Here is a 27642-nt window from a genome sequence, read left to right on the forward strand (position 1 = left end):
TAAACGATGCCCTAAGGGCTGTATATATGGAGGAAGAGGGGGGAATTTCGTGGCCCTTGAGGAAGGGGTCCGAAACCAACCCTATCTCTTGTTTCCCCACACATACGGACTCTAAAAACAGCCTATACTTATGTATTTCGAAATTACATGGGCCTGGCCCAATAATAAGGTGACGCAGCACCTAGAATAGCCTCTGGACGAAAGTTATGAAGTAGCATCTTGTATATTTCGTCCAAGGCTTCATGCACGCATTATGGTGGCTTCAACGTCCTGAAATCATCACTTGTAACTCCGTTCTTGTTCCCCATGCGCATGCCATCATCTCCATGCTTGTTCTTGCTCCAATGTTCATCCTTCTCAAAGCTAGGCCCTTCATTTGTAAGCAAAACAAATGTATCCAATTTAGGCAGCATCATATTCTCATGAACATTAGAATCATTAGCAAGAAACGAAAGTACCTGGTAATTTAATTGGCGTGCGCGAGCTCTAGTAATTGGTCCAGTATGTATAGCAGCAGGGCCTGTGGGTGTAATAATTGTATTGATGTCCTCATCATCCTCCCCTTCTTGAAATGAAGTCGTCCTCGACGGAAGCTCATCTTCCTCACCCAAATAAGGCTTCAAATCTGCAATATTAAAAGTGGGACTAACCCCAAAATCTGCAGGCAGCTCAAGTTTATATGCATTATCATTTATTTTCTCTAACACCTTAAAAGGACCATCAGCACGTGGCATTAGCTTTGATTTGCGCAAATCAGGAAATCTATCCTTACGCAAATGTAACCAAACAAGATCTCCAGGTGCAAACACAACATGTTTTCTACCCTTATCTCCAGCAAGTTTATATTTAGCATTCATACGCTCAATGTTTTCCTTAGTTAACTCATGCATTTTTAAGATCAATTCAGCACGTTGTTTAGCATCAAAATTAACCTTCTCCGAAGATGGAAGAGGCAACAAATCAATAGGTGCACGAGGTAGGAAACCATACACAATTTCAAAACGGCACATCTTAGTAGTAGAATGCAATGAACGATTATAAGCAAACTCAATATGAGGCAAGCAGTCTTCCCACATTTTCTTATTATTCTTCAAAACAGCCCTAAGCATAGTAGACAATGTTCTATTGACTACTTCAGTTTGTCCATCAGTTTGGGGGTGACAAGTAGTACTAAAAAGCAGTTTAGTCCCCAACTTAGCCCATAAACATCTCCAAAAGTGGCTAAGAAATTTAGTATCACGATCTGAAACAATAGTATTTGGCACACCATGCAAGCGAATAATTTCACGAAAGAACAAATCAGCAACATTAACAGCATCATCGCTTTTATGACATGGTATAAAGTGCGCCATTTTCGAGAATCTATCCACGACAACAAATATGCTATCCCTCCCCTTCTTTGTTCGAGGTAAACCTAAAACAAAGTCCATAGATATATCCTCCCAAGGAACACTAGGTACAGGCAAAGGCATATATAAACCATGAGGATTGAGTCGTGACTTAGCTTTTTGACATGTAGTGCAGCGAGCAACAAAACGCTCAACATCCCGTCTCATCTTTGGCCAAAAGAAATGTGTAGCAAGTACGTCCTCCGTCTTCTTCACGCCAAAGTGTCCCATTAATCCTCCTCCATGCGCCTCCTGCAACAACAAAATACGAAGAGAGCTAGCTGGAATGCATAGCTTGTTAGCACGGAACACAAATCCATCATTAACGACAAACTTGTTCCAGGTTCTTCCTTCTTTACAATTCTGCAATACATCTTTAAAATCAGCATCATGCACATATTGATCTTTGATGGTCTCCAAACCAAATATTTTGAAGTCAAGTTGTGAAAGCATAGTATAGCGACGAGACAATGCATCAGCAATAACATTTTCTTTACCCTTCTTGTGTTTAATGACATAAGGGAAAGTTTCAATGAATTCAACCCATTTAGCATGTCTACGATTCAGTTTAGCTTGACTTTTAATATGTTTCAAAGATTCATGATCAGAATGTATAACAAATTCTTTGGGCCATAAATAATGTTGCCATGTTTCTAAAGTCCGAACAAGAGCATATAGTTCTTTATCATAAGTAGAATAATTCAGACTAGGCCCACTCAATTTTTCAGAAAAGTATGCAACAGGTTTGCCATCTTGTAATAACACACCTCCTAATCCAATGCCACTAGCATCACATTCAAGCTCAAAAGTCTTATTAAAATCAGGAAGTTGGAGTAAAGGAGCATGTGTCAACTTATCTTTCAATACCGTGAAGGCTTCTTCCTGTGCGGTACCCCAAACAAAAGGCACATCCTTCTTTGTAAGCTCGTTGAGAGGTGCAGCAATGGTGCTAAAATCTCTCACAAAACGCCTATAGAAACCAGCGAGTCCAAGAAAACTCCGCACTTGTGTGACCGTTTTGGGCTGCGGCCAACTCTCAATAGCTTCAATCTTGGCTTTATCAACTTCAATTCCCTGTGGAGTAACAACATAGCCAAGAAAAGATACTCGGTCGGTGCAAAAGGTGCACTTCCCAAGGTTACCAAACAAACGTGCATCACGTAGAGCAATAAAAACAGCACGTAAATGTTCCAAATGTTCTTCCAAAGATTTGCTATAAATCAGTATATCATCAAAATAGACCACCACAAATCGTCCAATGAAAGCACGTAAAACTTCGTTCATTAGTCTCATGAAAGTACTAGGTGCATTAGTTAACCCAAAAGGCATGACTAACCACTCATATAAACCAAACTTAGTTTTAAATGCAGTTTTCCATTCATCTCCCAATTTCATACGAATTTGATGGTATCCACTACGCAAATCAACTTTGGAGAATATTGTAGAGCCACTCAATTCATCAAGCATATCATCGAGCCTAGGAATAGGATGACGATAACGAATAGTAATATTATTAATGCCTCTACAATCAACACACATACGCGACGTACCATCCTTTTTAGGCACGAGTATAATAGGAACAGCACAAGGACTAAGAGATTCGCGTATATAACCTTTGTCGAGCAGCTCCTGTACTTGACGCATAATCTCCTTCGTCTCCTCTGGATTGGTACGGTATGGTGCACGGTTGGGTAGCGATGCACCGGGAATTAAGTCAATTTGATGCTCAATCCCTCGAATAGGTGGTAATCCCGGTGGCACGTCTTGTGGGAAGACGTCAGCGAACTCCTGCAAAATGTGAGTGACAGCAGGGGGCAAAGAGGAAGGCACGTCCTCGAATGAAAATAATGCCTCTTTGCACACAAAAGCATAGCAAACAGATTTGCTGAAATCTAGTTCATCAATATCAGATTTTGTGGCAAGTAAACATGCACTTTTCAATTTAATTTCAGAAACAACACTAGATGGTTTATTATTAGGTTTCATTTGTTGCTCAAATTCCTTTGCCACAATCTGATTTTCACTCTTATTTTTCTCCTGTTTTGCTTTATTAGCTCTATTAATGTCATCTTTCAAAATGGAATCAGGAGTCATAGGAAGCAAAGTAATATTTTTATCCTTATGAACAAGAGTATACTGATTGTTTCTACCATGGTGTACAGAATTTTTATCAAATTGCCATGGTCTACCTAGTAATAAGGAACATGCTTGCATGGGTACCACATCACAATCAACATAATCAGCATATGTAGAGATACTAAAATGCACACGAACAGTACGTGTTACCTTAACCTTGCCGCTGTTGTTGAACCATTGGATGTAGTAAGGATGTGGATGTGGTCTTGTGGTGAGAGATAGCTTCTCCACCATCTCCATGCTAGCCAAGTTGTTACAGCTCCCTCCATCTATGATGACGCGAACAGAACGTTCCTTCACAACTCCCTTTGTATGGAACAAATTATGCCTCTGATTTTGCTCTGCTTGTGTGACCTGCACACTCAAAACACGTTGAGCAACTAAACATTCATACCTGTCAGCGTCTTCAGGAGCCATGTATTGCGTCTCATTTTCAGAATCATCTCCACCATGTTCTTCACGTGTAATAAGAGCCAAAGTCTCCTCATCATAGTCACTAGCGGACTCATACCCACCATCCTCAGTAGCAATCATGACACGCTGAGATTTGCATTCTCTCGCAAAATGTCCTCTTCCCTTACAACGACGACAAATAATATCACTTGTGTGCCCTGTCGATGCCATGGAAGAAGAAGAGCTCTGCACAGGCCCGGCAGGTGTGCTCTTGGCAGAGAGTGGTGGTTGTGCCTGCTTTCTTGTATCACGGCTGGAGGTGGCACCTGATGGAGGTGATGGTGAAGTGGAAGTAGAAGATGCACGCGGTGTCCATGATGAAGGTCGACCTGCAGAAAAGTTAGTTCGCGCCAATGGCTGTCGATCCTGCACTTCACGTTCAGCTTTACAAGCAAGATGGAATAAACGAGTGATATTATTATAATCCTTATACTCTAGAATGGTCTGAATCTCTTTATTTAATCCACCCATAAAACGTGCAAGCATAGCTTCATTCTCCTCAACAATACCACATCTAATCATGCCAGTTTGTAATTCCTGATAATATTCTTCTACAGAATTTTTTCCTTGTCTTAAACGCTGCAATTTTTGAAGTAATTCACGTTGATAATATGGTGGAACCCAACGAGTACGCATAGCAGTTTTCAAAGCAGCCCAAGTAGCTGGAACAGGATATAATCTACAATGTTCAGACCACCAAACACATGCAAAGCTAGTGAAAGCACAAACAGCAGCAGGAACACGTCTCTCCTCAGGATATTGTAAACATGTAAATCGTTGTTCAGTTTCTAACTCCCAAGTAAGATATATATCAGGAACATATCTACCCTCAAATGGTGGAATATTCAATTTCAGTTTAGGGAGATGGTCATGATCTCGTACCTGAGGTGGTGGTGCCGGCCTACCGTTGCGAATATATACCTGAGGTCGACCTGCTGGTGGTGGTGCTGGTGGCTGCACGTAGTTCTGATTTTGATCAACCTCATCCTCATAATCGCCCGCATAATCGTCATCCTCCTCAGCCGCCGCAGGAGCAGGAGCCAAAGAAGCATCAACAGTAGGGACAGCAGCACCCGAATTTTGACCAATCTCAATTGGAACGCGCTGTGCCCGTCCCACTTGATTTGGAAGGCGGCGTTGGAGATGTGGTTGTTGTTGTTGTAGAGGTGCGACATGTGCAGCCGGTGGTGGTTGGGGAAGACGCTTGAGTAATTCAGTAAACTTGTCATCCAGCTTTGTCTCAAACGACTTCTCCACGGCATCTATCTTCTCCATAGCCTCTTCAAATCTGTTTAGCACATCTCCCACCTGGCCACTCATCATTTGCTGAAATTTATCATGCAACTCCTTGTTCGTCATGTTCTCCCAATCAGTCTCATCGGCTTGTGAACCTGCCATGGTTAGCAGCAATAGAAACACAAAAGAATATGATCCTGCAGACTACTAGAAGTGGTGGGATGGTGGTGTGTCACAAAACCTTCAAGCGAATCTCAAATTCTTACCAGTTCTTACCCAGCAGCAGGTGGTGATCGGCAACCGTTGTAGTCAAAAACTCTCAAAGCTTGGATATAGCGATTACCAGGGAGAGTCAAACGCACGATGTAGACTTATGTGGAGCTGGGAAGGCTTATAATATGGTAGCAAAATGGTAAGCAATAATCAATTCAGAGATGCAAAGTTGAATAAACGCTCAACGACGGTACTGTGCTGGTCCTAGGCTAGACCGTGCTAGAGACGCGAGCCTAGAACACTAACAAAATCACGGCGCTGCACGTAAACAAGGGAAAAGCACACTCAGGAATTTTGTTTTTTCGCTCTTTTTTTTTTTGCGCTCTTTTTTTTTGCGCTCCTCTTTTTTTTTTTTTTTTGGCGAAAAAATCACTATAATGGCGAGTGTCTCAAAACTCTTCCCAGGTCAAACTGACAGGATGGGCACAAAAAATTTTTGACTATTTTTTTTTCGGAAATCAGGGCAGCGACGACGAAAAAGTGCGACAAAAAATCACTATGATGGCGAGTGTCTCAAAACACTACCCGGGGCCTAAAAATAGGATAGGGAAAAAATATTTTTGGTTGCCGAAATTTTGGCCGAAATTTTTTTTTTTTTTTTTCCGAGACCTACTCAGGCAAGGAAACACGAAACGGAAAATATATGGATCTCTAAAACAAACCGAATATGAAAAGAACTCGGATTGGTGGTGGATATATGGTGGTAGGATATGGCAGCGGTGGTGGTATGGATACGGATTCAAAGCGGTGGCGGATAAGCAATGGTGGTAGATGGCAAAGCGATGATGATGGTGCGGCGGCGGCGTGACAACTTATGACCAGAACTCGAAACTCTAAAAGACTAGACTCTAAGACCAGCAACTTGACACGACGATGCAACCGCAAATTCAACAAAGCAAAAACCCTAAAAAGATTATGCAAAGGCTCAGATTGGTTCGGATATGATGAACTAACCCTAATTTTTTTTGTGGCTTTTTCGTGGACTGTAGGTATGAAGAACAGACTCGATCTAAACTACGAAAAACTGTAAAATCTCACCGAGCAACCTGGAAATCTGATACCACTTGATAGAGGCAAAGGTGTCCCGTCTTTCGATGAGATGATGAATATCGCTTTGATGGAAGTCGACTTTGACGATCCGACTACGAACGTGCGAGGACGTCGCGCCTTAGCAATCGCTAAACCAACTCCGAGAGGTTATCGACCACGCCGGAGCACGATCAACCTGACCACGAGGGTCTGTTTCCTGCGAGCAAACGAAGAACAGGCAAGAAACTGAGATTGCAATCTGGATATTGCGAATATAAGATGAAAGCTTTATTGATCAAGGTGGGGTTCTGTGACGCCTTTGTCTGGTCGCTGAACACAAACGAAGTACGCGAAGTTGCAGCTATGGCGAACTTTTAATCTAAACAAAACCCAAAGTCTAAACGATGCCCTAAGGGCTGTATATATGGAGGAAGAGGGGGGGAATTTCGTGGCCCTTGAGGAAGGGGTCCGAAACCAACCCTATCTCTTGTTTCCCCACACATACGGACTCTAAAAACAGCCTATACTTATGTATTTCGAAATTACATGGGCCTGGCCCAATAATAAGGTGACGCAGCACCTAGAATAGCCTCTGGACGAAAGTTATGAAGTAGCATCTTGTATATTTCGTCCAAGGCTTCATGCACGCATTATGGTGGCTTCAACGTCCTGAAATCATCACTTGTAACTCCGTTCTTGTTCCCCATGCGCATGCCATCATCTCCATGCTTGTTCTTGCTCCAATGTTCATCCTTCTCAAAGCTAGGCCCTTCATTTGTAAGCAAAACAAATGTATCCAATTTAGGCAGCATCATATTCTCATGAACATTAGAATCATTAGCAAGAAACGAAAGTACCTGGTAATTTAATTGGCGTGCGCGAGCTCTAGTAATTGGTCCAGTATGTATAGCAGCAGGGCCTGTGGGTGTAATAATTGTATTGATGTCCTCATCAAAACTCATGCAATATGATATAAACCCCATCTTGTTATCCTCGATGGCAACAATACAATACGTGCCTTGCTGCCCCTGCTGTCACTGGGAAAGGACACTGCAAGATTTAACCCAAAGCTAAGCACTTCTCCCATTGCAAGAAAGATCAATCTAGTAGGCCAAACCAAACTGATAATTCGAACAGACTTGCAAAGATAACCAATCATACATAAAAGAGTTCAGAGAATATTCAAGTATTGTTCATAGATAAACTTGATCATAAACCCACAATTCATCGGTCTCAACAAACACACCGCAAAAGAAGATTACATCGAATAGATCTCCATGAGAATCGTGGAGAAATTTGTATTGAGATCCAAAGAGAGAGAAGAAGCCATCTAGCTAATAACTATGGACCCGAAGGTCTGAGGTAAACTACTCACACATCACCGAAGAGGCTATGGTGTTGATGTAGAAGCCCTCCATGATCAATGTCCCCTCCGGCGGGACGCCGGAAAAGGCCCCAAGATGGGATCTCACGGGTACAGAAGGTTGCGGCGGTGGAATTAGGTTTTCGTGGATGCTTCTGTTGGTTTGGGGGTACGTAGGTATATATAGGAGGAAGAAGTACGCCGGTGGAGCAACGTGGGCCCCACGAGGGTGGAGAGCGCGCCCAGGGAGGGTAGGCGCGCCCCCTGCCTCGTGCTCTCCTGGTTGCTTTCTTGACGTAGGGTCCAAGTCCTCTGGATCACGTTTGTTCCGAAAATCATGTTCCCGAAGGTTTCATTCCGTTTGGACTCCGTTTGATATTCTTTTTCTGTGAATCACTAAAATAGGCAAAAAAACAACAATTTGGGCTGGGCCTTCGGTTAATAGGTTAGTCCCAAAAATGATATAAAAGTGTATAATAAAGCCCGTTAAACATCCAAAACAGAATATAATATAGCATGAAGCAATCAAATATTATAGATACGTTGGAGATGTATCATTCGTCGTCATCGTGCACATGATGCTTGGAGGTGACTTTGCCATCATGACGATGTTGATCACGAATGTGATTATGGTCGCCCTTGAGATGTGGACGTGGACGACTTGTGCTTGTATCATTTTTGCGCTCTGAAGACTTGTGACTTGAACGTCGCCGCCGCGAAGATGACGAAGGGGGAAGAAGAATTGTAGTCGACCAACACTTGTCGGAGCTCCTCCATGTGTTTGTCCAACTTGATGTCGATGTAGTCCATTTTCCTTGCTTCGTTTTGGCGAATGTCAATGGCGAGTCGCTCAATGCCTTGCATTGCTCATTGTAATCTGAAGAGTGGAGTTTTGATGACGTAGTTGTTCGCGCCGTCGTTGTCGTCGAAGACCGAAGATGAAATTCTTTGCCTATCCATCACAAGACTCGAGCAATGTGAGTGCAAGAAAGAGAAGAACTAGACCCAATGTACCTTACTCGATGTTGAAAATGGATCAATAATCACTCAATAATGTATCAAGGAAATAGCACAATTGGTACAGGATCTTGTCAATTCTCACACCTACACAAGTAAGGCTTATGTAGTAGCTTGGTGAGGATAGTGGCACAAAAATTTGATGTAAAATGTTAGCAAGATTCAATAAAGTTGAAAGAGACTGACAAATTCACAAGTGAAACAAGTAGACCAATAGCAATGAATGGCACACGGAAACACACACACGAATAGATAAATGGGGTCGTGCAACCAAGGAATTAGCACAAAATGTGGAATCCATGGAAAACGCTCGTGTTGCACAACTCTAGAGAGACGCTAGCACGATTGCTCTATAGGCGGATACGACACTTGTGCACAACCTATGAGATGCCAAATGTAGCAACTTTCTATCCCAAGTATGCTAAGTATGTAAGATATTTTGGTGTTTCGCACACGATGATCCAAGATGATCAATATGGTACTATGATATGCAATGTGGCGATGCTATGGCTATTGCTTACAAGCTCTTTCTGTTTTCTCTTTTTGCTTAATTTTTTTTATATGGCCACTTATGCGAAATTCACAAACCAAGATAGCAATTGTGTATATGCAGGAACAATCTTGTGACACAAGAGATGATATGATGATACCACGTTGATATGGTATGTATGCAATGGAAGGTTCGTACAATGATCACTAAAGTGCACAAGTAGCATGGCCCGGCAATACTCAAATGGCTAGTCTCGATAGGAAAGTGACGCAAAATGGGCTAGGGGTTAACAAAGCAATGGCAATAATGAATGTACAATGATGGGATACCACGATGCCAAGATGATATAGAGGTTACCGTTCTTGCTTACGGCTAGGTTGTCAAAATGGTGAAGGTGGCCGATGTAGAATCCCTGGCGAAGTTGAGGGCGTTGTTGACGATGTCGAACTGTTCCTAGTTAGCCGAAACACCCTAGGAAATGGAAAAGCCGCAAACTCAAAATCTCAAAGGAAAACGTCAAATGGTGGTAGCGGAATGCTTTGGTGGTTCCGGAGTTAGCAATGCGGAAGTGGTGGTGCTGGTTGATGAAGAAGCAACCGTCCCTAAGTAGCCGAAACACCTTAGGAGACTCAAGTCACCAGTCAAGCAACCACAAATGCTATAAGGATCAAAATGGGTTAGGTTGCGGAAAGCTTTGGTGGTTTTGCGGATGATATGGTGGATGGCCTAGGCAAAGATGCGAAATGCCGAAATTTTGATGGAGTCAAATTATGTTGGAACCTATCTAGATGGATGGGGGATGTCAATAGCTACTCAACGAGCTAAAGAACGTCAAAAACAGACTTCGGGAGTGAAAGTTATGGACAAAACAGTTTTTGTTGGTGGGCTGATTCTGGGTGGTGCGGGCGCCCGGGGGGTCGGAGGTGTGGGCACCCGGGGTGGTTGGCGGGGTTGGGTGGAACTTGCCCGGGGTGTCTGGGTGCCTGGGGGTCACGGATTTGGGCGGAAATTTGTGAGAAAATGGAAGAAATTGGTGGTTTTCGTGGTGGGAATGGTGGAGATGGATGGGGGAAGGCTAGATCCACTTGAAACCAAGCAACTCCATGGATCAAATCCAACAAAACATCATCAAACAAACAAATCACAAAAAAATAATATTTGGGGCTATTTTTGGTGGCGAATTTTCAAAATCGGGGAAGAACACAATAAATTAGGCTAGAGAACAAGAAGGGGAGCTCCAATTTCATGAGAAACAATGGCTCATGATACCAAGATGTTGTAGGGTGGAACCCTAGATGGAGATCTTTCACGAATTGGAGGGGAAATCCCCAAGAACAAGAAGAAAACAAAGGGAGAAAACAAGAGGAACACTCAAATTGACTTGATCCAATCACACATGTGATAGATCCAATCACACAAAGAGAGATACAAAGGTCCAAATTCAGCACAAGAAGATACAAGAGGTAACTAGTTCATCCAAATCCTATGAGGAAAGAGGTCTTGATGATCCTATGATGGGGATCCTTCTCCAAGAGGAGGCCTTGATATCCACAAGAGGATCTTCTCCCTTAGGAGGTCATGATCTCCAAGAGGAGGAAGATGAGTAAAGCTCTCTCAATATCTCACATATACTTTGCTAACCCCAACAATGAACTAGGATAATAGTACTTATAGGCTAGGGACGAAATTGGGGAAAACGGGGGTACAAGGATCAAATGCCCATAGTGCATGCAGGCACTCCCGGAGGGGTCCGGGCACCCGGACCGGTCAGAGGCGGGAGCCAAGGAGAGGGCCGGGCACCCGGGGGTTGGTGGCCCGGGCACCCAGGGGTTGGTGGCCGGGGCACCCGCGGGGCATCTCCATCGCCCCGGCGGGGGACGGCGGGCACCCGGGGGTAAAAGGTGCGGGTGAGGGAGCCCTGGATTAGGGGGTCCTCGGGTGTCCGGACCGTTTTAATATGGGCCGGACTGATGGGCCGTGAAGATACAAGCAGAAGACTTTCCCCCGTGTCCAGGTAGGACTGATGTATGCGTGGAAGGCAAGTTTGGTGTCCGGATATGTTATTTCCTTCCTCCACCAACCGACTCTATACAACCCTAGATCCCTCTGGTGTGTATATAAACCAGAGGGTTTAGTCTGTAGATGTCGGCGTCCTGGGAACGGGGGTACCCAGACTTGCCTGCCTGCGGCCCACGGTGTGGTTCCACCAATGGCCCGATAGGGCCCAGCTTCGGCAGCAACAGCTCAAGACCCTCACGAGGGGCCAAGCCTCGCGAGGCGGACGACACCAAGACCTTCCTGGGGGCGGCCACGCTTGGCTGGCTCCCAAGGAGCGAAGATATCCGTGCAAGGGGCACCTCGCGAGGTTCACATGACGTGAGCCATGACGACCAAGGCCAGGCGGGCGCCAGTGGGCGTAGTGTACCAGTTTCCTCTTTGGTGCTAAATAGGCAGGCACGGGCGAGGAGTCCCGAGGTATCAGGCAAACGTTTCCACATCGGTGCAACAAGACCAAGACCGCAGGACGGCAGGACGGAGGTCGCCACGGAGCCCACAGCAGCGTCACCACCAGAGCCTTTGGCAGACGAATACCACCTTTCGTCAGGATAGCTTGTACTAGTTATCTCCCTTCAAAATTGGCCGTTGTGGGATCCCTTCCCGCCGACATTTGGGAAGAGGACCGGGGCCTCTATAGACAGGACTAGCCACCACCGTAGGAGGCAAATCATCTTGGATCGGATCCATTCCACCAAGGCCATCTCACCAGCTCATCGAGCTCAAGAACACCTCTCCTCCTGAGGTTGTTCATCCACTGTACTAGTTCATCCTTAGCCCTCGAGGCAATCCACCACCACCGCAATGGAGTAGGGTATTACACCACAACGGTGGACCGAACCAGTATAAACCTATGTGTCTCGGGTTCTTTGGGCTCGTCGAGCTAGGTCGTGAGATCGTTGAGCGAGCGAACTAGGGAGAGAGAGTTCTTCGTGCGCACGCTAGAGTTCGAACCTCATAAGGGTTTGCGGGAACCCTGAATCCGACATTTGGCGCGCCAGATAGGGGGGCCGAAGCCTTGCCTCTCTGCTTGCTGTGTCTCTTCGCCCGGCTCCCATGTCAGGCGCGACTCCTCCGACTGGATCGACGGGCGCGCGCGGAGGCACCACGGGCCTCCGGGCCTTCACCCCCGCCTTGCGGCAAGTGCGGTGGCCACACAAGTTCAAGCCGGAGATGCCTCCTCGCTACGACGGCGCGGCAGATCCAGCAGCCTTCCTGCTGGTGTACGAGGAGGCCGTTTTGGGAGCTGGAGGTGACAACAAGATCATGGCCAACTAGTTCCCCATGGCCCTCACCGGCGTGCCGCACGCCTGGTTGCTCAACCTGCCGGAGTCCTCTGTGGCCTCCTGGGAGGAGGTGCGTGATCTTTTCATCGCGCGCTTCGCCGCACCGGCGCCCCCCACCGTCACAACCCTCCTGGGTGGTTCATAGGCGCCGCCCTCGGATCGCCACATCAAGCAGTTCAACCGCCAGATGGGCGTCGCACATATACAACAGGGGGCTCCTCCGGGATGGGCGGCACCCAAGGCCGACCTCATCTTCGACTCGGGGGACCACCCGACTGAAGGAAATATGCCCTAGAGGCAATAATAAAGTATTATATATTTCCTTATATTATGATAAATGTTTGTTATTCATGCTAGAATTGTATTAACCGGAAACATAATACATGTGTGAATACATAGGCAAACAGAGTGTCACTAGTATGCCTCTACTTGACTAGCTCGTTAATCAAAGATGGTTATGTTTCCTAGCCATAGACATGAGTTGTCATTTGATTAACGGGATCACCTCATTAGGAGAATGACGTGATTGACATGACCCATTCCGTTAGCTTAGCACTCGATCGTTTAGTTTGCTATTGCTTTCTTCATGACTTATACATGTTCCTATGACTATGAGATTATGCAACTCCCGTTTACCGGAGGAACACTTTGTGTGCTACCAAACTTCACAACGTAAATGGGTGATTATAAAGGTGCTCTACAGGTGTCTCCAAAGGTACTTGTTGGGTTGGCGTATTTCGAGATTAGGATTTGTCACTCCAATTGTCGGAGAGGTATCTCTGGGCCCACTCGGTAATGCACATCACTATAAGCCTTGCAAGCATTGTGACTAATGAGTTAGTTGCGGGATGATGTGTTACGGAATGAGTAAAGAGACTTGCCGGTAACGAGATTGAACTAGGTATCGAGATACCGACGATCAAATCTCGGGCAAGTAACATACCGGTGACAAAGAGAACAACGTATGTTGTTATGCGGTCTGACCGATAAAGATCTTCGTAGAATATGTGGGAGCCAATATGGGCATCCAGGTCCCGCTATATCATATCACAAGCACAAGATGATGATGGCCATATCATATCACTTATATTGATTGCATGTGATGTTAATCCTTTATGCATCTTATCTTGCTTTGTTTGACGGTAGCATTATAAGATGACCCTTCACTAAATTATCAAAGTATAAGTGTTCTCCCTGAGTATGCACCGTTGCGAAAGTTCTTCGTGCTGAGACACCACGTGATGATCGGGTGTGATAGGCTCTACGTTCAAATACAACGGGTGCATTCACGTTAAATAGGGTACCATCTAAATCCGTTGAGACGACATCTTATGAACTGTGGTTTGGCAAGAAACCAAAGTTGTCATTTCTTAAAGTTTGGGGTTGCGATGCTTATGTGAAAAGGTTTCATCCTGATAAGCTCAAACCCAAATCGGAGAAATGTGTCTTCATAGGATACCCAGAGGAGACAGTTGGGTACACCTTCTATCACAGATCCGAAGGCAAGACATTCGTTGCTAAGAATGGATCCTTTCTAGAGAAGGAGTTTCTCTCGAAAGAAGTGAGTGGGAGGAAAGTAGAACTTGATGAGGTAACTGTACCTGCTCCCTTATTGGAAAGTAGTTCATCACAGAAATCTGTTCCTGTGACTCCTACACCAATTAGTGAGGAAGTTAATGATGATGATCATGAAACTTCAGATCAAGTTATTACTGAACCTCGTAGATCAACCAGAGTAAGATCCGCACCAGAGTGGTACGGTAATCCTGTTCTGGAAGTTATGTTACTAGACCATGACGAACCTACGAACTATGAAGAAGCGATGGTGAGCCCAGATTCCGCAAAATGGCTTGAGGCCATGAAATCTGAGATGAGATCCATGTATGAAGAACAACGTATGGACTTTGATTGACTTGCCCAATGATCGGCGAGCCATTGAGATTAAATGGATCTTCAAGAGGAAGACAGATGCTGATAGTAGTGTCACTATCTACAAAGCTAGAATTGTCGCAAAAAGGTTTTCGACAAGTTCAAGATGTTGACTACGATGAGAGTTTCTCACTCGTATCTATGCTTAAGTCTGTCTGAATCATGTTAGCAATTGCCGCATTTTATGAAATATGGCAAATGGATAAACAAAACTACATTCCTTAATGGATTTATTAAAGAAGAGTTGTATATGATGCAACCAGAAGGTTTTGTCAATCCTAAAGGTGCTAACAAAATATGCAAGCTCCAGCGATCCATCTATGGACTGGTGCAAGCATCTCGGAGTTGGAATATACACTTTGATAAGTTGATCAAAGGATATAGTTTTATACAGACTTGCGGTGAAGCCTGTATTTACAAGAAAGTGAGTGGGAGCACTACTGCATTTCTGATAAGTATATGTGAATGACATATTGTTGATCGGAAATAATGTAGAATTATTCTGCAAAGCATAAAGGAGTGTTTGAAAGGAGTTTTTCAAAGAAAGACCTCGGTGAAGCTGCTTACATATTGAGCATCAAGATCTATAGAGATAGATGAAGACGCTTGATAAGTTTTTCAATGAGTACATACCTTAACAAGATTTTGAAGTAGTTCAAAATAGAACAGTCAAAGAAAGAGTTCTTGCCTGTGTTACAAGGTGTGAAATTGAGTAAAGACTCAAAGCCCGACCACGGCAGAAGATAGAAAGAGAATGAAAGTCATTCCCTATGCCTTGGCCATAGGTTCTATAAAGTATGCCATGCTGTGTACCAGATCTATTGTATACCCTACACTGATTTTGGCAAGGGAGTACAATAGTGATCTAGGAGTAGATCACTGGACAACGGTCAAAATTATCCTTAGTGGAATAAGGATATGTTTCTCGATTATGGAAGTGACAAAAGGTTCGTCGTAAAGGGTTACGTCGATGCAAGTTTTGACACTAAATCTAGATGACTCTTAGTCTCGGTCTAGATACATATTGAAAGTGGGAGCAATTAGCTGGAGTAGCTCCGTGCAGAGCATTGTAGACATAGAAATTTGCAAAATACTTACGGATCTGAATGTGACAGACCCGTTGGCTAAAATTATCTCACAATCAAAACATGATCACACCTTAGTACTCTTTGGGTGTTAATCACATAGCGATGTGAACTAGATTATTGACTCTAGTAAACCCTTTGAGTGTTGGTCACATAGAGATGTGAACTATGGGTGTTAATCACATGGTGATGTGAATTATTGATGTTAAATCACATGGCGATGTGAACTAGATTATTGACTCTAGTGCAAGTGGGAGACTGAAGGAAATATGCCCTAGAGGCAATAATAAAGTATTATATATTTCCTTATATCATGATAAATGTTTGTTATTCATGCTAGAATTGTATTAACCGGAAACATAATACATGTGTGAATACATAGACAAACAGAGTGTCACTAGTATGCCTCTACTTGACTAGCTCGTTAATCAAAGATGGTTATGTTTCCTAGCCATAGACATGAGTTGTCATTTGATTAACGGGATCACCTCATTAGGAGAATGACGTGATTGACTTGACCCATTCCGTTAGCTTAGCACTCGATCGTTTAGTATGTTGCTATTGCTTTCTTCATGACTTATACATGTTCCTATGACTATGAGATTATGCAACTCCCGTTTACCGGAGGAACACTTTGTGTGCTACCAAATGTCACAACGTAAATGGGTGATTATAAAGGTGCTCTACAGGTGTCTCCAAAGGTACTTGTTGGGTTGGCGTATTTCGAGATTAGGATTTGTCACTCCAATTGTCGGAGAGGTATCTCTGGGCCCACTCGATAATGCACATCACTATAAGCCTTGCAAGCATTGTGACTAATGAGTTAGTTGCGGGATGATGTGTTACGGAACGAGTAAAGAGACTTGCCGGTAACGAGATTGAACTAGGTATCGAGATACCGACGATCAAATCTCGGGCAAGTAACATACCGGTGACAAAGGGAACAACGTATATTGTTATGCGGTCTGACCGATAAAGATCTTCGTAGAATATGTGGGAGCCAATATAGGCATCCAGGTCCCGCTATTGGTTGTTGACCGGAGACGTGTCTCGGTCATGTCTACATAGTTCTCAAACCCGTAGGGTCCGCACGCTTAACGTTACGATGACAGTTTTATTGAGTTTTGATGTACCGAAGGAGTTCGGAGTCCCGGATGAGATCGGGGATATGATGAGGAGTCTCGAAATGGTTGAGACGTAAAAATCGATATATTGGACGACTATATTCGGACTTCGGAAAGGTTCCGAGTGATTCGGGTATTTTTCGGAGTACCGGAGAGTTACGGGAATTCGTATTGGGCCTTAATGGGCCATACGGGAAAGGAGAGAAAGGCCTCAAAAGGTGGCCGCACCCCTCCCCATGGTCTGGTCCGAATTGGACTAGGGAAGGGGGGCGCACCCTTCCTTCTTTCTCCTTCCCCCTTCCCTTCTCCTACTCCCACAAAGAAAGGAGGAGTCCTACTCCCGGTGGGAGTAGGACTCCCCCCTATGGCGCGCCTCTCCCCTTTGGCCGGCTGCCTCCCCCTTGCTCCTTTATATACGGGGGCAGGGGGGCACCCCAGAGAGACAACAATTGATCCTTGAGATCTCTTAGCCGTGTGCGGTGCCCCCCTCCACCATATTACACCTCGATAATACCGTTGCGGAGCTTAGGCGAAGCCCTACATCGGTGGAACATCATCATCGTCACCACGCCGTCGTGCTGACGAAACTCTCCCTCAACACTCGGCTGGATCGGAGTTCGAGGGACGTCATCGAGCTGAACGTGTGTAGAACTCGGAGGTGCCGTACGTTCGGTACTTGATCGGTCGGATCGTGAAGACGTACGACTACATCAACCGCGTTGTGATAACGCTTCCGCTGTCGGTCTACGAGGGTACGTGGACAACACTCTCCCCTCTCGTTGCTATGCATCACCATGATCTTGCGTGTGCGTAGGAATTTTTTTGAAATTACTACGTTCCCCAACACCGACGTCCACCGTAGGTTCGGGTGCGCTCCCGATGCTCTGCACCCCCACCATCTGCAATGTAGCAGTTACCAAGACCCTCATTGACGGAGGAGCCGGTCTCAACATGCTCTCTGTGGAGGCCTTCAGCTTGTTCCACGTGCCACTTGGCCGGCTCCGTCACACAATGCCCTTCTCCGGAGTTGGTGGTGGATCCACCAGCCCCCTAGGGCAGATCCGCCTCCCCGTCACCTTCGGCACCCGCGACAACTACCTCACCGAACTTATCGACTTTGACATCGCCCGCATCAGCCTCCCGTACAACGCCATCCTCGGGTACTGATGAGGACATCAATACCATTGTTACACCCACAGCCCCTGCTGCTATACATACTGGACCAATTACTAGAGCTCGCGCACGCCAATTAAATTACCAGGTACTTTCGTTTCTTGGTAATGATTCTAATGTTCATGAGAATATGATGCTGCCTAAATTGGATACATTTGTTTTGCTTACAAATGAAGGGCCTAGCTTTGAGAAGGATGAACATTGGATCAAGAACAAGCATGGAGATGATGGCATGCGCATGGGGGAGAAGAACGGAGTTACAAGTGCTGATTTCAGGACATTGAAGCCACCATAATGCGTGCATGAAGCCTTGGACGAAATATACAAGATGCTACTTCATAACTTTCGTCCAGAGGCTATTCTAGGTGCTGCATCACCTTATTATTGGGCCAGGCCCATGTAATTTCGAAATACTTGAGTATAGGCTATTTTTAGAGTCCGTATGTGTGGGGAAACAAGAGATAGGGTTGGTTTCGGACCCCTTTCCCAAGGGCCACGAAATTCCCCCCTCTTCCTCCATATATACAGCCCTTAGGGCGTCGTTTAGACTTTGGGGGGTTTTGTTTAGATTAAAAGTTCGCCATAGCTGCAACTTCGCGTACTTCGTTTGTGTTCAACGACCAGACAAAGGCGTCACAGAACCCCACCTTGATCAATAAAGCTTTCATCTTATATTCGCAATATCCAGATTGCAATCTCAGTTTCTTGCTTGTTCTTCGTTTGCTCGCAGGAAACAGACCCTCGTGGTCAGGTTGACCGTGCTCCGGCGTGGTCAATAACCTCTCGGAGTTGGTTTAGTGATTGCTAAGGCGCGACGTCATCGCACGTTCGTAGTCGGATCGTCAAAGTCGACTTCCACCAAAGCGATATCCATCATCTCATTGAAAGACGGGACACCTTTGCCTCTATCAGGTACCCTGCCCTTGCTCATTTCATGGCAACAACCCATCCCGCCTACAACCTCATGAAGATGCCGGGGAGCAGTGGTGTCCTTAGCATGGCCAGGGACACCAAGGAGGCCTTGGCGGCCCTAAGGCTCGCCCTCAGCACCTCAGCGGCAGCTTGCCCCACTGACGAGGTGGCGGCTGGGGCCCAGGGGGCCGCACCGGCGAAGAAGAAGCAGTTATTCTAACAAGATCGGGCCAAGACAAAGCAAGTACTGGTCGAGGATGATGGAGCCTCGGGAGCCACCTTCACCATAGGCGCCAACCTCACCCGGGCCTAGAAGAAGCACTGGTGAAGCTCCTGCACACGAACAAGGAGGTATTCGCTTGGCAGCCCAAGCAGCTGGTGGGGGTCCCAAGAGGAGTAATCGAGCATCACTTGAGGGTGTGCCCCAACATGCGCCCAGTGAAGCAGAAGGCGTGACGACAGTCCACGGAGAAGCAGTCCTTCTTCGTCCAGGAAACCCGCAAGCTACAGGCGGCAGGTGTCATCCGCGAAGTCTGGTACCCGGAGTGGCTGGTGAACCCCGTTGTCGTGCCCAAGAAGGGCGGGAAGGAACGCATGTGCGTCGACTTCACCAACCTCAACAAGGCCTGCCCTTTGGACCCGTTCCGCTCCCGCGCATCGATCAGATCGTCGACTCCACCTCCGAATGCGACCTGTTATGTTTTCTACATGCCTTCTCAGGCTACCACCAGATCAAGATGGCGGTGGAGGATGTAGAGAAGACAGCCTTCTTGACCCCATGCGGAGTGTACTGCTACACCTGCATGCCGTTCGGGCTGCGCAACGCTGGGGCGACCTTCCAGCGGCTGATGCACAGCGCTCTGGGCCAACAGCTCGGGAGGAACGCTAAGGCCTACGTCGACGACATGGTGGTGAAGTCTCGGGAGGCCGGGACACTCATTCGGGATTTGGAGGAGACCTTCGCTAGCCTGCGCAAGGTAGACCTGCAGGTCAAACCGGAGAAGTGCGTGTTCCGCGTTCCCTCCGGCAAGCTGCTGGGTTTCCTCGTGTCGCACAGGGGGGTCGAGGCGAACCCAAAGAAGGTCAAGGCAATAGAAGACATGAGCCCGCCGCACACTCCCAAGGAAATGCAAAAGCTCGCGGGCTGTGTGACCACGCTGGGGCGCTTCATCTCCAAGCTTGGGGAGCGCACCCTTCCGTTCTTCAAGCTGATGAAGAAGAAGGGCCCGTTCGAGTGGACCCCGGAGGCCGACATGGCATTTCAAGACCTCAAGAGATACCTAACCAGCCCACCGGTGATGGTGGCGCCTCGTCCCCTCGAGCCCCTAGTGCTTTACCTAGCCGCCGTGCCTCATTCCGCCAGCGCAGCGCTAGTGGCCGTCCGGGAGGAGTGCCAGGCAAAGGGCCTGCCGCACAATGCCGCACCTTCGGCTGGGATGGTGCGGCACCAAGACGGCGCCCCTGAAGCCACAACGGCGCTAGCAAATGACCAGGCTCCACAAAACGGCGCTCCTGAGACTGTAGTGGCCCCGATGGGCAACCAAGCTGCTGAGGTCCCCCGGCCTCAGGAGGCGCCCCAACCTCCGGGGGCCTCGGACTCCATCGATGCTCCCGTCCTCGTCAGCACGGTGTTACTGGATGCGAGACGCTATCCCATGCCACAGAAGCTTCTGCTCGCGATCCTCATGGCCTCGCGCAAGCCGTGTCACTACTTCCAAGGTCACCCCATCAAGGTCATCTCGGCCTGCCCACTGGAGAGGGTACTCCGGAGCCCCAATGCAGCGGGGAGGGTCGCCGAGTGGAACATCGAGCTGCAGGCAATCTAGCTGGAGTTCAGCACCACCAGGGTCATCATGGGAAGTGCGCTCGCCGACTTCGTGGCGGAATGGACTGACACCCCAGCGCCCGAAGCAGGCGAGGACCGGTCTCTCTCACCGGGGAGCGAAGCGCCAGACGGCTGGGTCATGTACTTCGATGGCGCCTTTGCGCGTCAGGGCGCGGGGTCTGGAGTCGTGCTCATCTCGCCCACTCAGGACAAGCTCTACTATGACGTGCAGCTCTGCTTCCAGCGGGGCGAGAAGGTCTCCAACAACATCGCGGAGTACGAAGGATTGATCGCCGGCCTCAAGGCAGCTGCAGCCTTGGGGGTAAAGCGCGTCACCATCAAGGGCGACTCTCAGCTCCTCGTCAACTTTTCCAACAAGGTGTATGAGCCGAAGGACGAGTACATGGAGGCATACCTCGCGGAGGTACGCAAAATGGAGAAGCAATTCTTGGGCCTGGAACTGCAGCATGTGCCCCGCGGCACAAACAAGGAAGCCGATGATATCGCCAAAAGGGCGTTGAAGCGTCAGCCCCAAGAGCCCGGTGTCTTTGAAGAGCGGCTCTTCAAGCCCTCAGCGGCCCCTCCGGCTGCTGAGCCTGCGCCGCCTCATGAGGAACTTCCCCTGTCGCCAGCCTCTGGAGCCCCTGCCCGCGGTCCGACCTCAAGAGCACACCTGCTCCTAACGCTCGAGCCCCAGGAGGGGAGCTGGACCGAAGAGTTCAGGGCGTACCTGATGCAAGGAACACTGCCAGAGAAGGAGGAGGACGCGGAGCGTGTGGCCCGGCAAGCTACAACATACTGCATTCAGGATGGTGAGCTATACCGGAAGCGACCGAATGACGTTTCCTTGCGATGCATCTCTAGGAAGCAGGGGTGTGAATTGCTAGCTGGCATACGCGGTGGAGACTATGGGCATCATTCGTCGTCGCGCACCTTGGTGGTCAAGGCATTCCGCAGCGGATTCTACTGGCCCACAGCGCTCAACGACGCGACCGAGCTAGTGAGATCCTGCGAGGCCTACCAGTTCCACGCCAAGCAAATCCACTAGCCTGCTCAGGGACTCCAGACTATCCCACTCTCGTGGCCGTTTGCGGTTAGGGGGCTGGACATCCTGGGCCCATTCCCTCGAGTGCCCGGGGGCTACCGCTACCTGTACGTCGCCATCGACAAGTTCACCAAGTGGGCAGAGGTGGAAGCTGTCCGCACCATCCCAGCCGGCTCCGTAGTCAAGTTCATCAAGGGTCTTGTGAGCCGGTTCGGAGTCCCTAATCGCATCATCACCGACAACGGCTAGCGGTTCACTAGAAATCTCTTCAAAACATATTGTGCTAACGTTGGAACGCAGATATGCTATGCCTCAGTGGCGCACCCCAGGAGCAATGGCCAAGCCAAGCACGCCAACGCGGAGGTCTTGAGAGGCCTCTAAACCAGGACCTTCAAGAAGAAGCTCGAGGCCTGTGGCAGGGGCTGGCACGACGAGCTCCTGTCCGTGCTGTGGTCCATCCGCACCACCGCCACCAAGCCAACAGGCGAGACCCTGTTCTTCCTCGTCTATGGAGCCGAAGCGGTTCTCCTTCACGAGGTCAGGCATCGCTCCGCGCGGGTCCTGGCGTGTGACGAGGCACAACAGGACACCATGCGGGGGATGGACCTCGTGTTGGGGGAGGAATGCCGCCGCCAAGCCTCGCTCCGGGCGGCAAGATACCAGCAGGCACTGCGACAGTACCACTGCCGCAGCGTCCGCTCCAGGATGCTCGAGGTGGGCGATCTTGTCCTGAGGCGGGTGCTCTCCAGGGAAGGGCTGCATAAGCTCATGCCCATGTGGGAGGGCCCATTTAGGATTGCCCGCTTCTCCAGGCCTGGCGCCGTGTGCCTAGAGACGCAGGACGGGATCCCCATCCAGAACGCCTCGAACATGCAACATCTCCGGAAGTTCTACCCATGAAGCAAGGCCCAGTGCCTGTGAAGGTCTCCGCTCGTGACACTCTCACGTAACAATGAGTGGGGTTGTACACGCTCCGGAGTCTCCAAAGTGCCGCCCTCGGGCCTCGGGGGCTCCCTTCCATGTCCTAGTGGAAGCACTTAGCTCTGCGCTGGTGAGAAGACTAGACTAGGTGCCGGACGCGGCTGTTCATTTGCTTTCGGTAGTTGGCTGGCAACCTTTTTAATGGAATTTAAAGTTCTGGTGTTTCTCAATTGCTTGGTTGAGCCCCTTCTTTTCTTTACTTCTTCGGTCGGTTCTTTGTTTCGCGCCAGGGAGGACGGCAGTTGCCCGACGCTCTCTCTCGCACGGGGGCTGGGCAGGTGTGTGCGTGCGCTGGGCTAACCTAGCCACGGACACACCTCGCCAAAGCCCTGTCGCTCCAGAGCTTCGGCTCCCCGGATCTTCGCGAGGCGCCCTCGATTGAGCTCGTGAATGGCGCACCCTTCTAAGTCCGTGCCCCACTGGTACCGCGACGTGGTGCATTAGGCCATGATTAGCCCATGCCTGAGGCCTTGCACAAGGAAGGATAAGGCACCCGACGGACGTCCTAAAAATTCTGTAGCTTTGTGACGCCTCCCGAGGTCAACGGCTCCTGAGTCAGCAACAAGGAGGCCTCACCAGATGCCAGAAGGCGCGCCCCCATGAGATAGGAAACTACCCCTGGTGCATCCAGCTAAGTTATCCCTCTACGCCTACATGCATCTAGCTAAGTTATCCCTCTACGTCTACGTGAAGCACGAATGCCATAACACAGCACAGGAACGATAAACATAACATAAGCGGCATGAAAATTGCGGTTCATTACATGCCCTCGCGGGGCCCCATACTTGTTTCTTGGAATGCAGGAAGAAAGGAAAGGATGAGCAAAAGCGGCGCCCACACCTGCAATAGCTCATGAGGGTTGGCTCCCAGTGCCCCCCCGGATCAGCCAGAGTCCTCCTCGCGCTTCACAAGGGCGCGGCGGCGGGACGTCCCGCCACCGTCCTCATAGCGAGCCCGGCGACGTGGCGGCTGGTCGTAGCCACCGCTGCTGGAGCTTTCGCTTGAGGAGGAGCTGCCGCCGCCGGACAAGCGACGGCCGTCGCCAAGGGCGAGCTCGCCCTCGGCGTCGTTAGGACCCAGCTCGTCGTCGCCGCCGCTGTCCTCGGGGCAGCACCCTATGCGGCAGCCATCTTCCCCAAAAACCCTCACGTACGCCGTCGTACTTGAAGTGGAGGGTGCACCTCCTGCTCAGGCCGCGCGCGTGAGCGAACGTCTGCCAGCCACGGGCCAAGACCGCGTTGCCCGCGGCAGAAACCTCCACCGCGGCCCACGAGGCCTTGCTGCAGCAGCCGTCGGCCTGCAACCAGAATCCGTCGAGACCTGCGGCCGGCAGCTCGTCGGCAAAGGAGCGGGGGAGCTGGAGCCAAGTGCCGGCCGGCTGCTCCGACCACACGACGAACTCCGGAAGCACCTCCGCTGAATGGAAGCGCTGCCGAGGAGGCCGGGCGACCATGACGCGCCTCCCCTCGGTGCAAGGGCTGCTCCGCCTAGAGCGGCCCCCACCGCGGGAGGAGGCACCGCTGCGGCCGCCGAGGACGACACGGGTCCCCGAAGGAGTACGTCCGCGCCCTCGAGGGGCCACGACAGGGGTTGCAGCGTGCTTGCAGGGGCGACCACGCCCCCTCTTGGGCGGTGGCGAGCCGGGCCCCTCCTGGCGTGCCTTCCCTTTCTCCGCGTACGAGAACCTCTTCGTCGGCACCATGGGTGTCGCGGCAAGACAGGGAAGTGAGGAGGAAGGAGAAGGAGCGGACAGCAAGGAGAAGGAGATGAGCAACGAGGGCTCCGCCCCCCTCCTCATTTATAGCCAGAAGAAGGCCAACCGTCGGCCTCCACGATTGCAGGTAAAGATGGTTTTCTTATGCATGCAGCACGGTCTCGTCAAGTCAAACGGTTGCCGAGGTAGCGTGGGGAAGCGGAGGCGCCCACGTCCCGTCAATCGCCATGCGTCGACCGGGGCCGCAAGCGGTTGGGGCCCGCGGCGCTCCGCACTTGCCCTTTGGCTTCGCCCCGAAGCCAAGTTCGAGCGCGCCTTGGGCCCGGGGGCTACTGTCGGCGTCCTGGGAACGGGGATACCCAGACTTGCCTGCCTGCGGCCCACGACGTGGCTGCACCAACGGCCCGGTAAGGCCCAGCTTTGGCTGCAACAGCTCAAGTCCCTCGTGAGGGGCCAAGCCTTGCGAGGCGGACAACACCAAGACCTCCCTGGGGGTGGCCGTGCTTGGCTGGCTCCCGAGGAGCGGAGATATCTATGCAAGGGGCACCTCGCAAGGTTCACATGACGTGAGCCATGACGAGCAAGGCCAGGTGGGTGCCAGCGGGCGTAGTGTACCAGTTTCCTCTTTGGTGCTAAAGAGGCAGGCGCAGGCGAGGAGTCCTGAGGCATCAGGCAAAGGATTCCACATCGGTGCAACAAGACCAAGACCAGCAGGACGGCAGGACGGAGGTCGCTACAGAGCCCACAGCAGCGTCACCACCAGAGCCTTTGGCAGGCGAAGACCACCTTTTGTCAGGATAGCTTGTACTAGTTGTCTCCCTTCAAAATTGGCCGTTGTGGGATCCCTTCCCGCCTACATTTGGGAAGAGGATGGGGCCTCTATAAATAGGACTAGCCACCACCATAGGAGGCAACTCATCTTGGATTGGTTGCATTCCACCAAGGCCATCTCACCAGCTCATCGAGCTCAAGAACACCTCTCCTCCTGAGGCTGTTCATCCACTGTACTAGTTCATCCTTAGCCCTCGAGGCAATCTACCACCACCACACTAGAGTAGGGTATTACACCACAATGGTGACCCGAACCAGTATAAACCTCTGTGTCTCGTGTTCTTTGGGTTCGTCAAGCTAGGCCGTGAGATCGTTGAGCGAGCGAACTAGGAAGAGAGAGTTCTTCGTGCGCACCCCAGAGTTCGAACCTCATAAGGGTTTGCCGGAATCCCGAATCTGACAGTAGAGGCTATCATAATTCTCATAGGTTAGACAGCTAGGGCTTAGCCACTACGATCTCGAGGTAGATCAACTCTTGTAACCCCTATACTCATCTAATACAATCAAGCAGGACGTAGGGTTTTACCTCCATTAAGAGGGTCGAACCTGGGTAAACATTGTGTCCCACTGGTCCCTTGTTACCATCAATCCTCAGACGCACAGTTCGGGACCCCCTACCCGAGATCTGCCATTTTTACACCGACATTGGTGCTTTCATTGAGAGTTCCGCTATGTCGTCAACAGAAGGATCGATGGCGCAGCTTGTCATCGATGACGATGCTGTTTCCAGGGAGACTTTTCTCCGTAGTCAACTCTTTGTGTTTGGCGGCTTCGCTTTGCGTACCAATTCTACTAGTCACCTTGAGCAGATCAACAGCTACGCCCCTGGTCACCAGATCAGGTTTGGAAGCTTGAACTACATCACTGATATCCGAGGAGACTTGATCTTCGAAGGGTTCTCGGCCTCGGCCGCCGCTCCTCATCTACATGAAGGAAGCCCATCGGATCCACCATCAGATTCCGCTCAAGGATCGACCCTCGTACCCGCCCTGGCCTTAAATCTAGAGCGGGCCACTCTATCCGAAGACGGGAGAATAAACCCCGCCGGACTCTCCCCTATTACGGAGTTACCTGCCGGTGACCCAGAGGTGACCATGCTGTTAGTGAGCCCGGAGTCCAACAGGACCCTCCCTGTCATCGGGAAGCCGGACTCATCTCTGGATGTCAACTCCGAACTCTCGAGGTCTGCGTCTACCGAGCTCGGCCAAGAGGTGATTACCGGACCTAGCTCCATAGACCCCCAGTCACATGTCCAGCTTTCGCTCCTAAATGAGGGGCTGGACTTAATGCGATATCTCGCCATTACGGAAGTGTCACTTCCGAACTACGCCCAACCTAAACTGGGGGCTGAGAGCTGGGAATTTTACGTCTCACCCACCACCCACTTAATAGCCACTGTCGAGGACTTAACCGTCATGCTAGACTACGCCTCTGAAGACATCGACGGTATGGACGATGATGCTAGAGCTGAACCAGGCCAAAACCTGCCTATCACTGGGCGTTGGACGGCCACTTCTACTTACGACGTGTACATGGTGGATACGCCTGAGAAGAAGGACGACGATGGTACTCAAGATCCGATCAAGGACAAGCCCGTCGAGGCACCACCAAAGCGCCAACGCCAGCGGCGCCGCTCACGATCGCGTCGGGAAAAGGAAAGTAATACCGGCATCGGAGATAACAATACTCCAGACAATGCTGAAGACTCCGACCACCGCGTCGAGCCTGCGTTCAAGCAGGATGAGTGGCAAGAAGGAGAAGTCAACCCAGACAAAGTTGTCGATCATGAGGATTCGGAAGATAGTAACTATCTACCAGCCTCCTAGGAGGATGTTAGCCTTGGTAATGAAGATTTTATCATACCAGAGGAACCCCTCGAATAGGAACGCTTCGAGCGACAGCTCATCGCCACTGCGAGGAGCCTGAAAAAGAAACAACAGCAGCTTCAAGCTGAATAGGATACGCTCAACGACAGATGGACCAAGGTCCTGGCAGCCAAGGAATACGGCCTTGAGCGCCCGACAAAGAGCTACCCAAAGTGCAGGCTACTGCCACAATTTGACGATGAGGCCCTTGAGCCAATACCGTCAAGATACAATCATGCTGATCAACCAGACCAACCACCATGAGGATGGGACAAAGCGACCAATTATGCCGAACACCAGCCTGTGCCACCTCGTCGTAGACGCAAAGAGGCAGCAGCTCCGGGCTACATGTACGAGTTACGTCAGGACCTGGATAATAGAGCCGGCCAGACCAGATCAATCTACGGATCAAGGGGACATGCTCCCACACGA

The sequence above is a fragment of the Triticum aestivum genome, chromosome 7D (genome assembly GCF_018294505.1).
Source record: "Triticum aestivum cultivar Chinese Spring chromosome 7D, IWGSC CS RefSeq v2.1, whole genome shotgun sequence".
NCBI lineage: Eukaryota > Viridiplantae > Streptophyta > Magnoliopsida > Poales > Poaceae > Triticum > Triticum aestivum.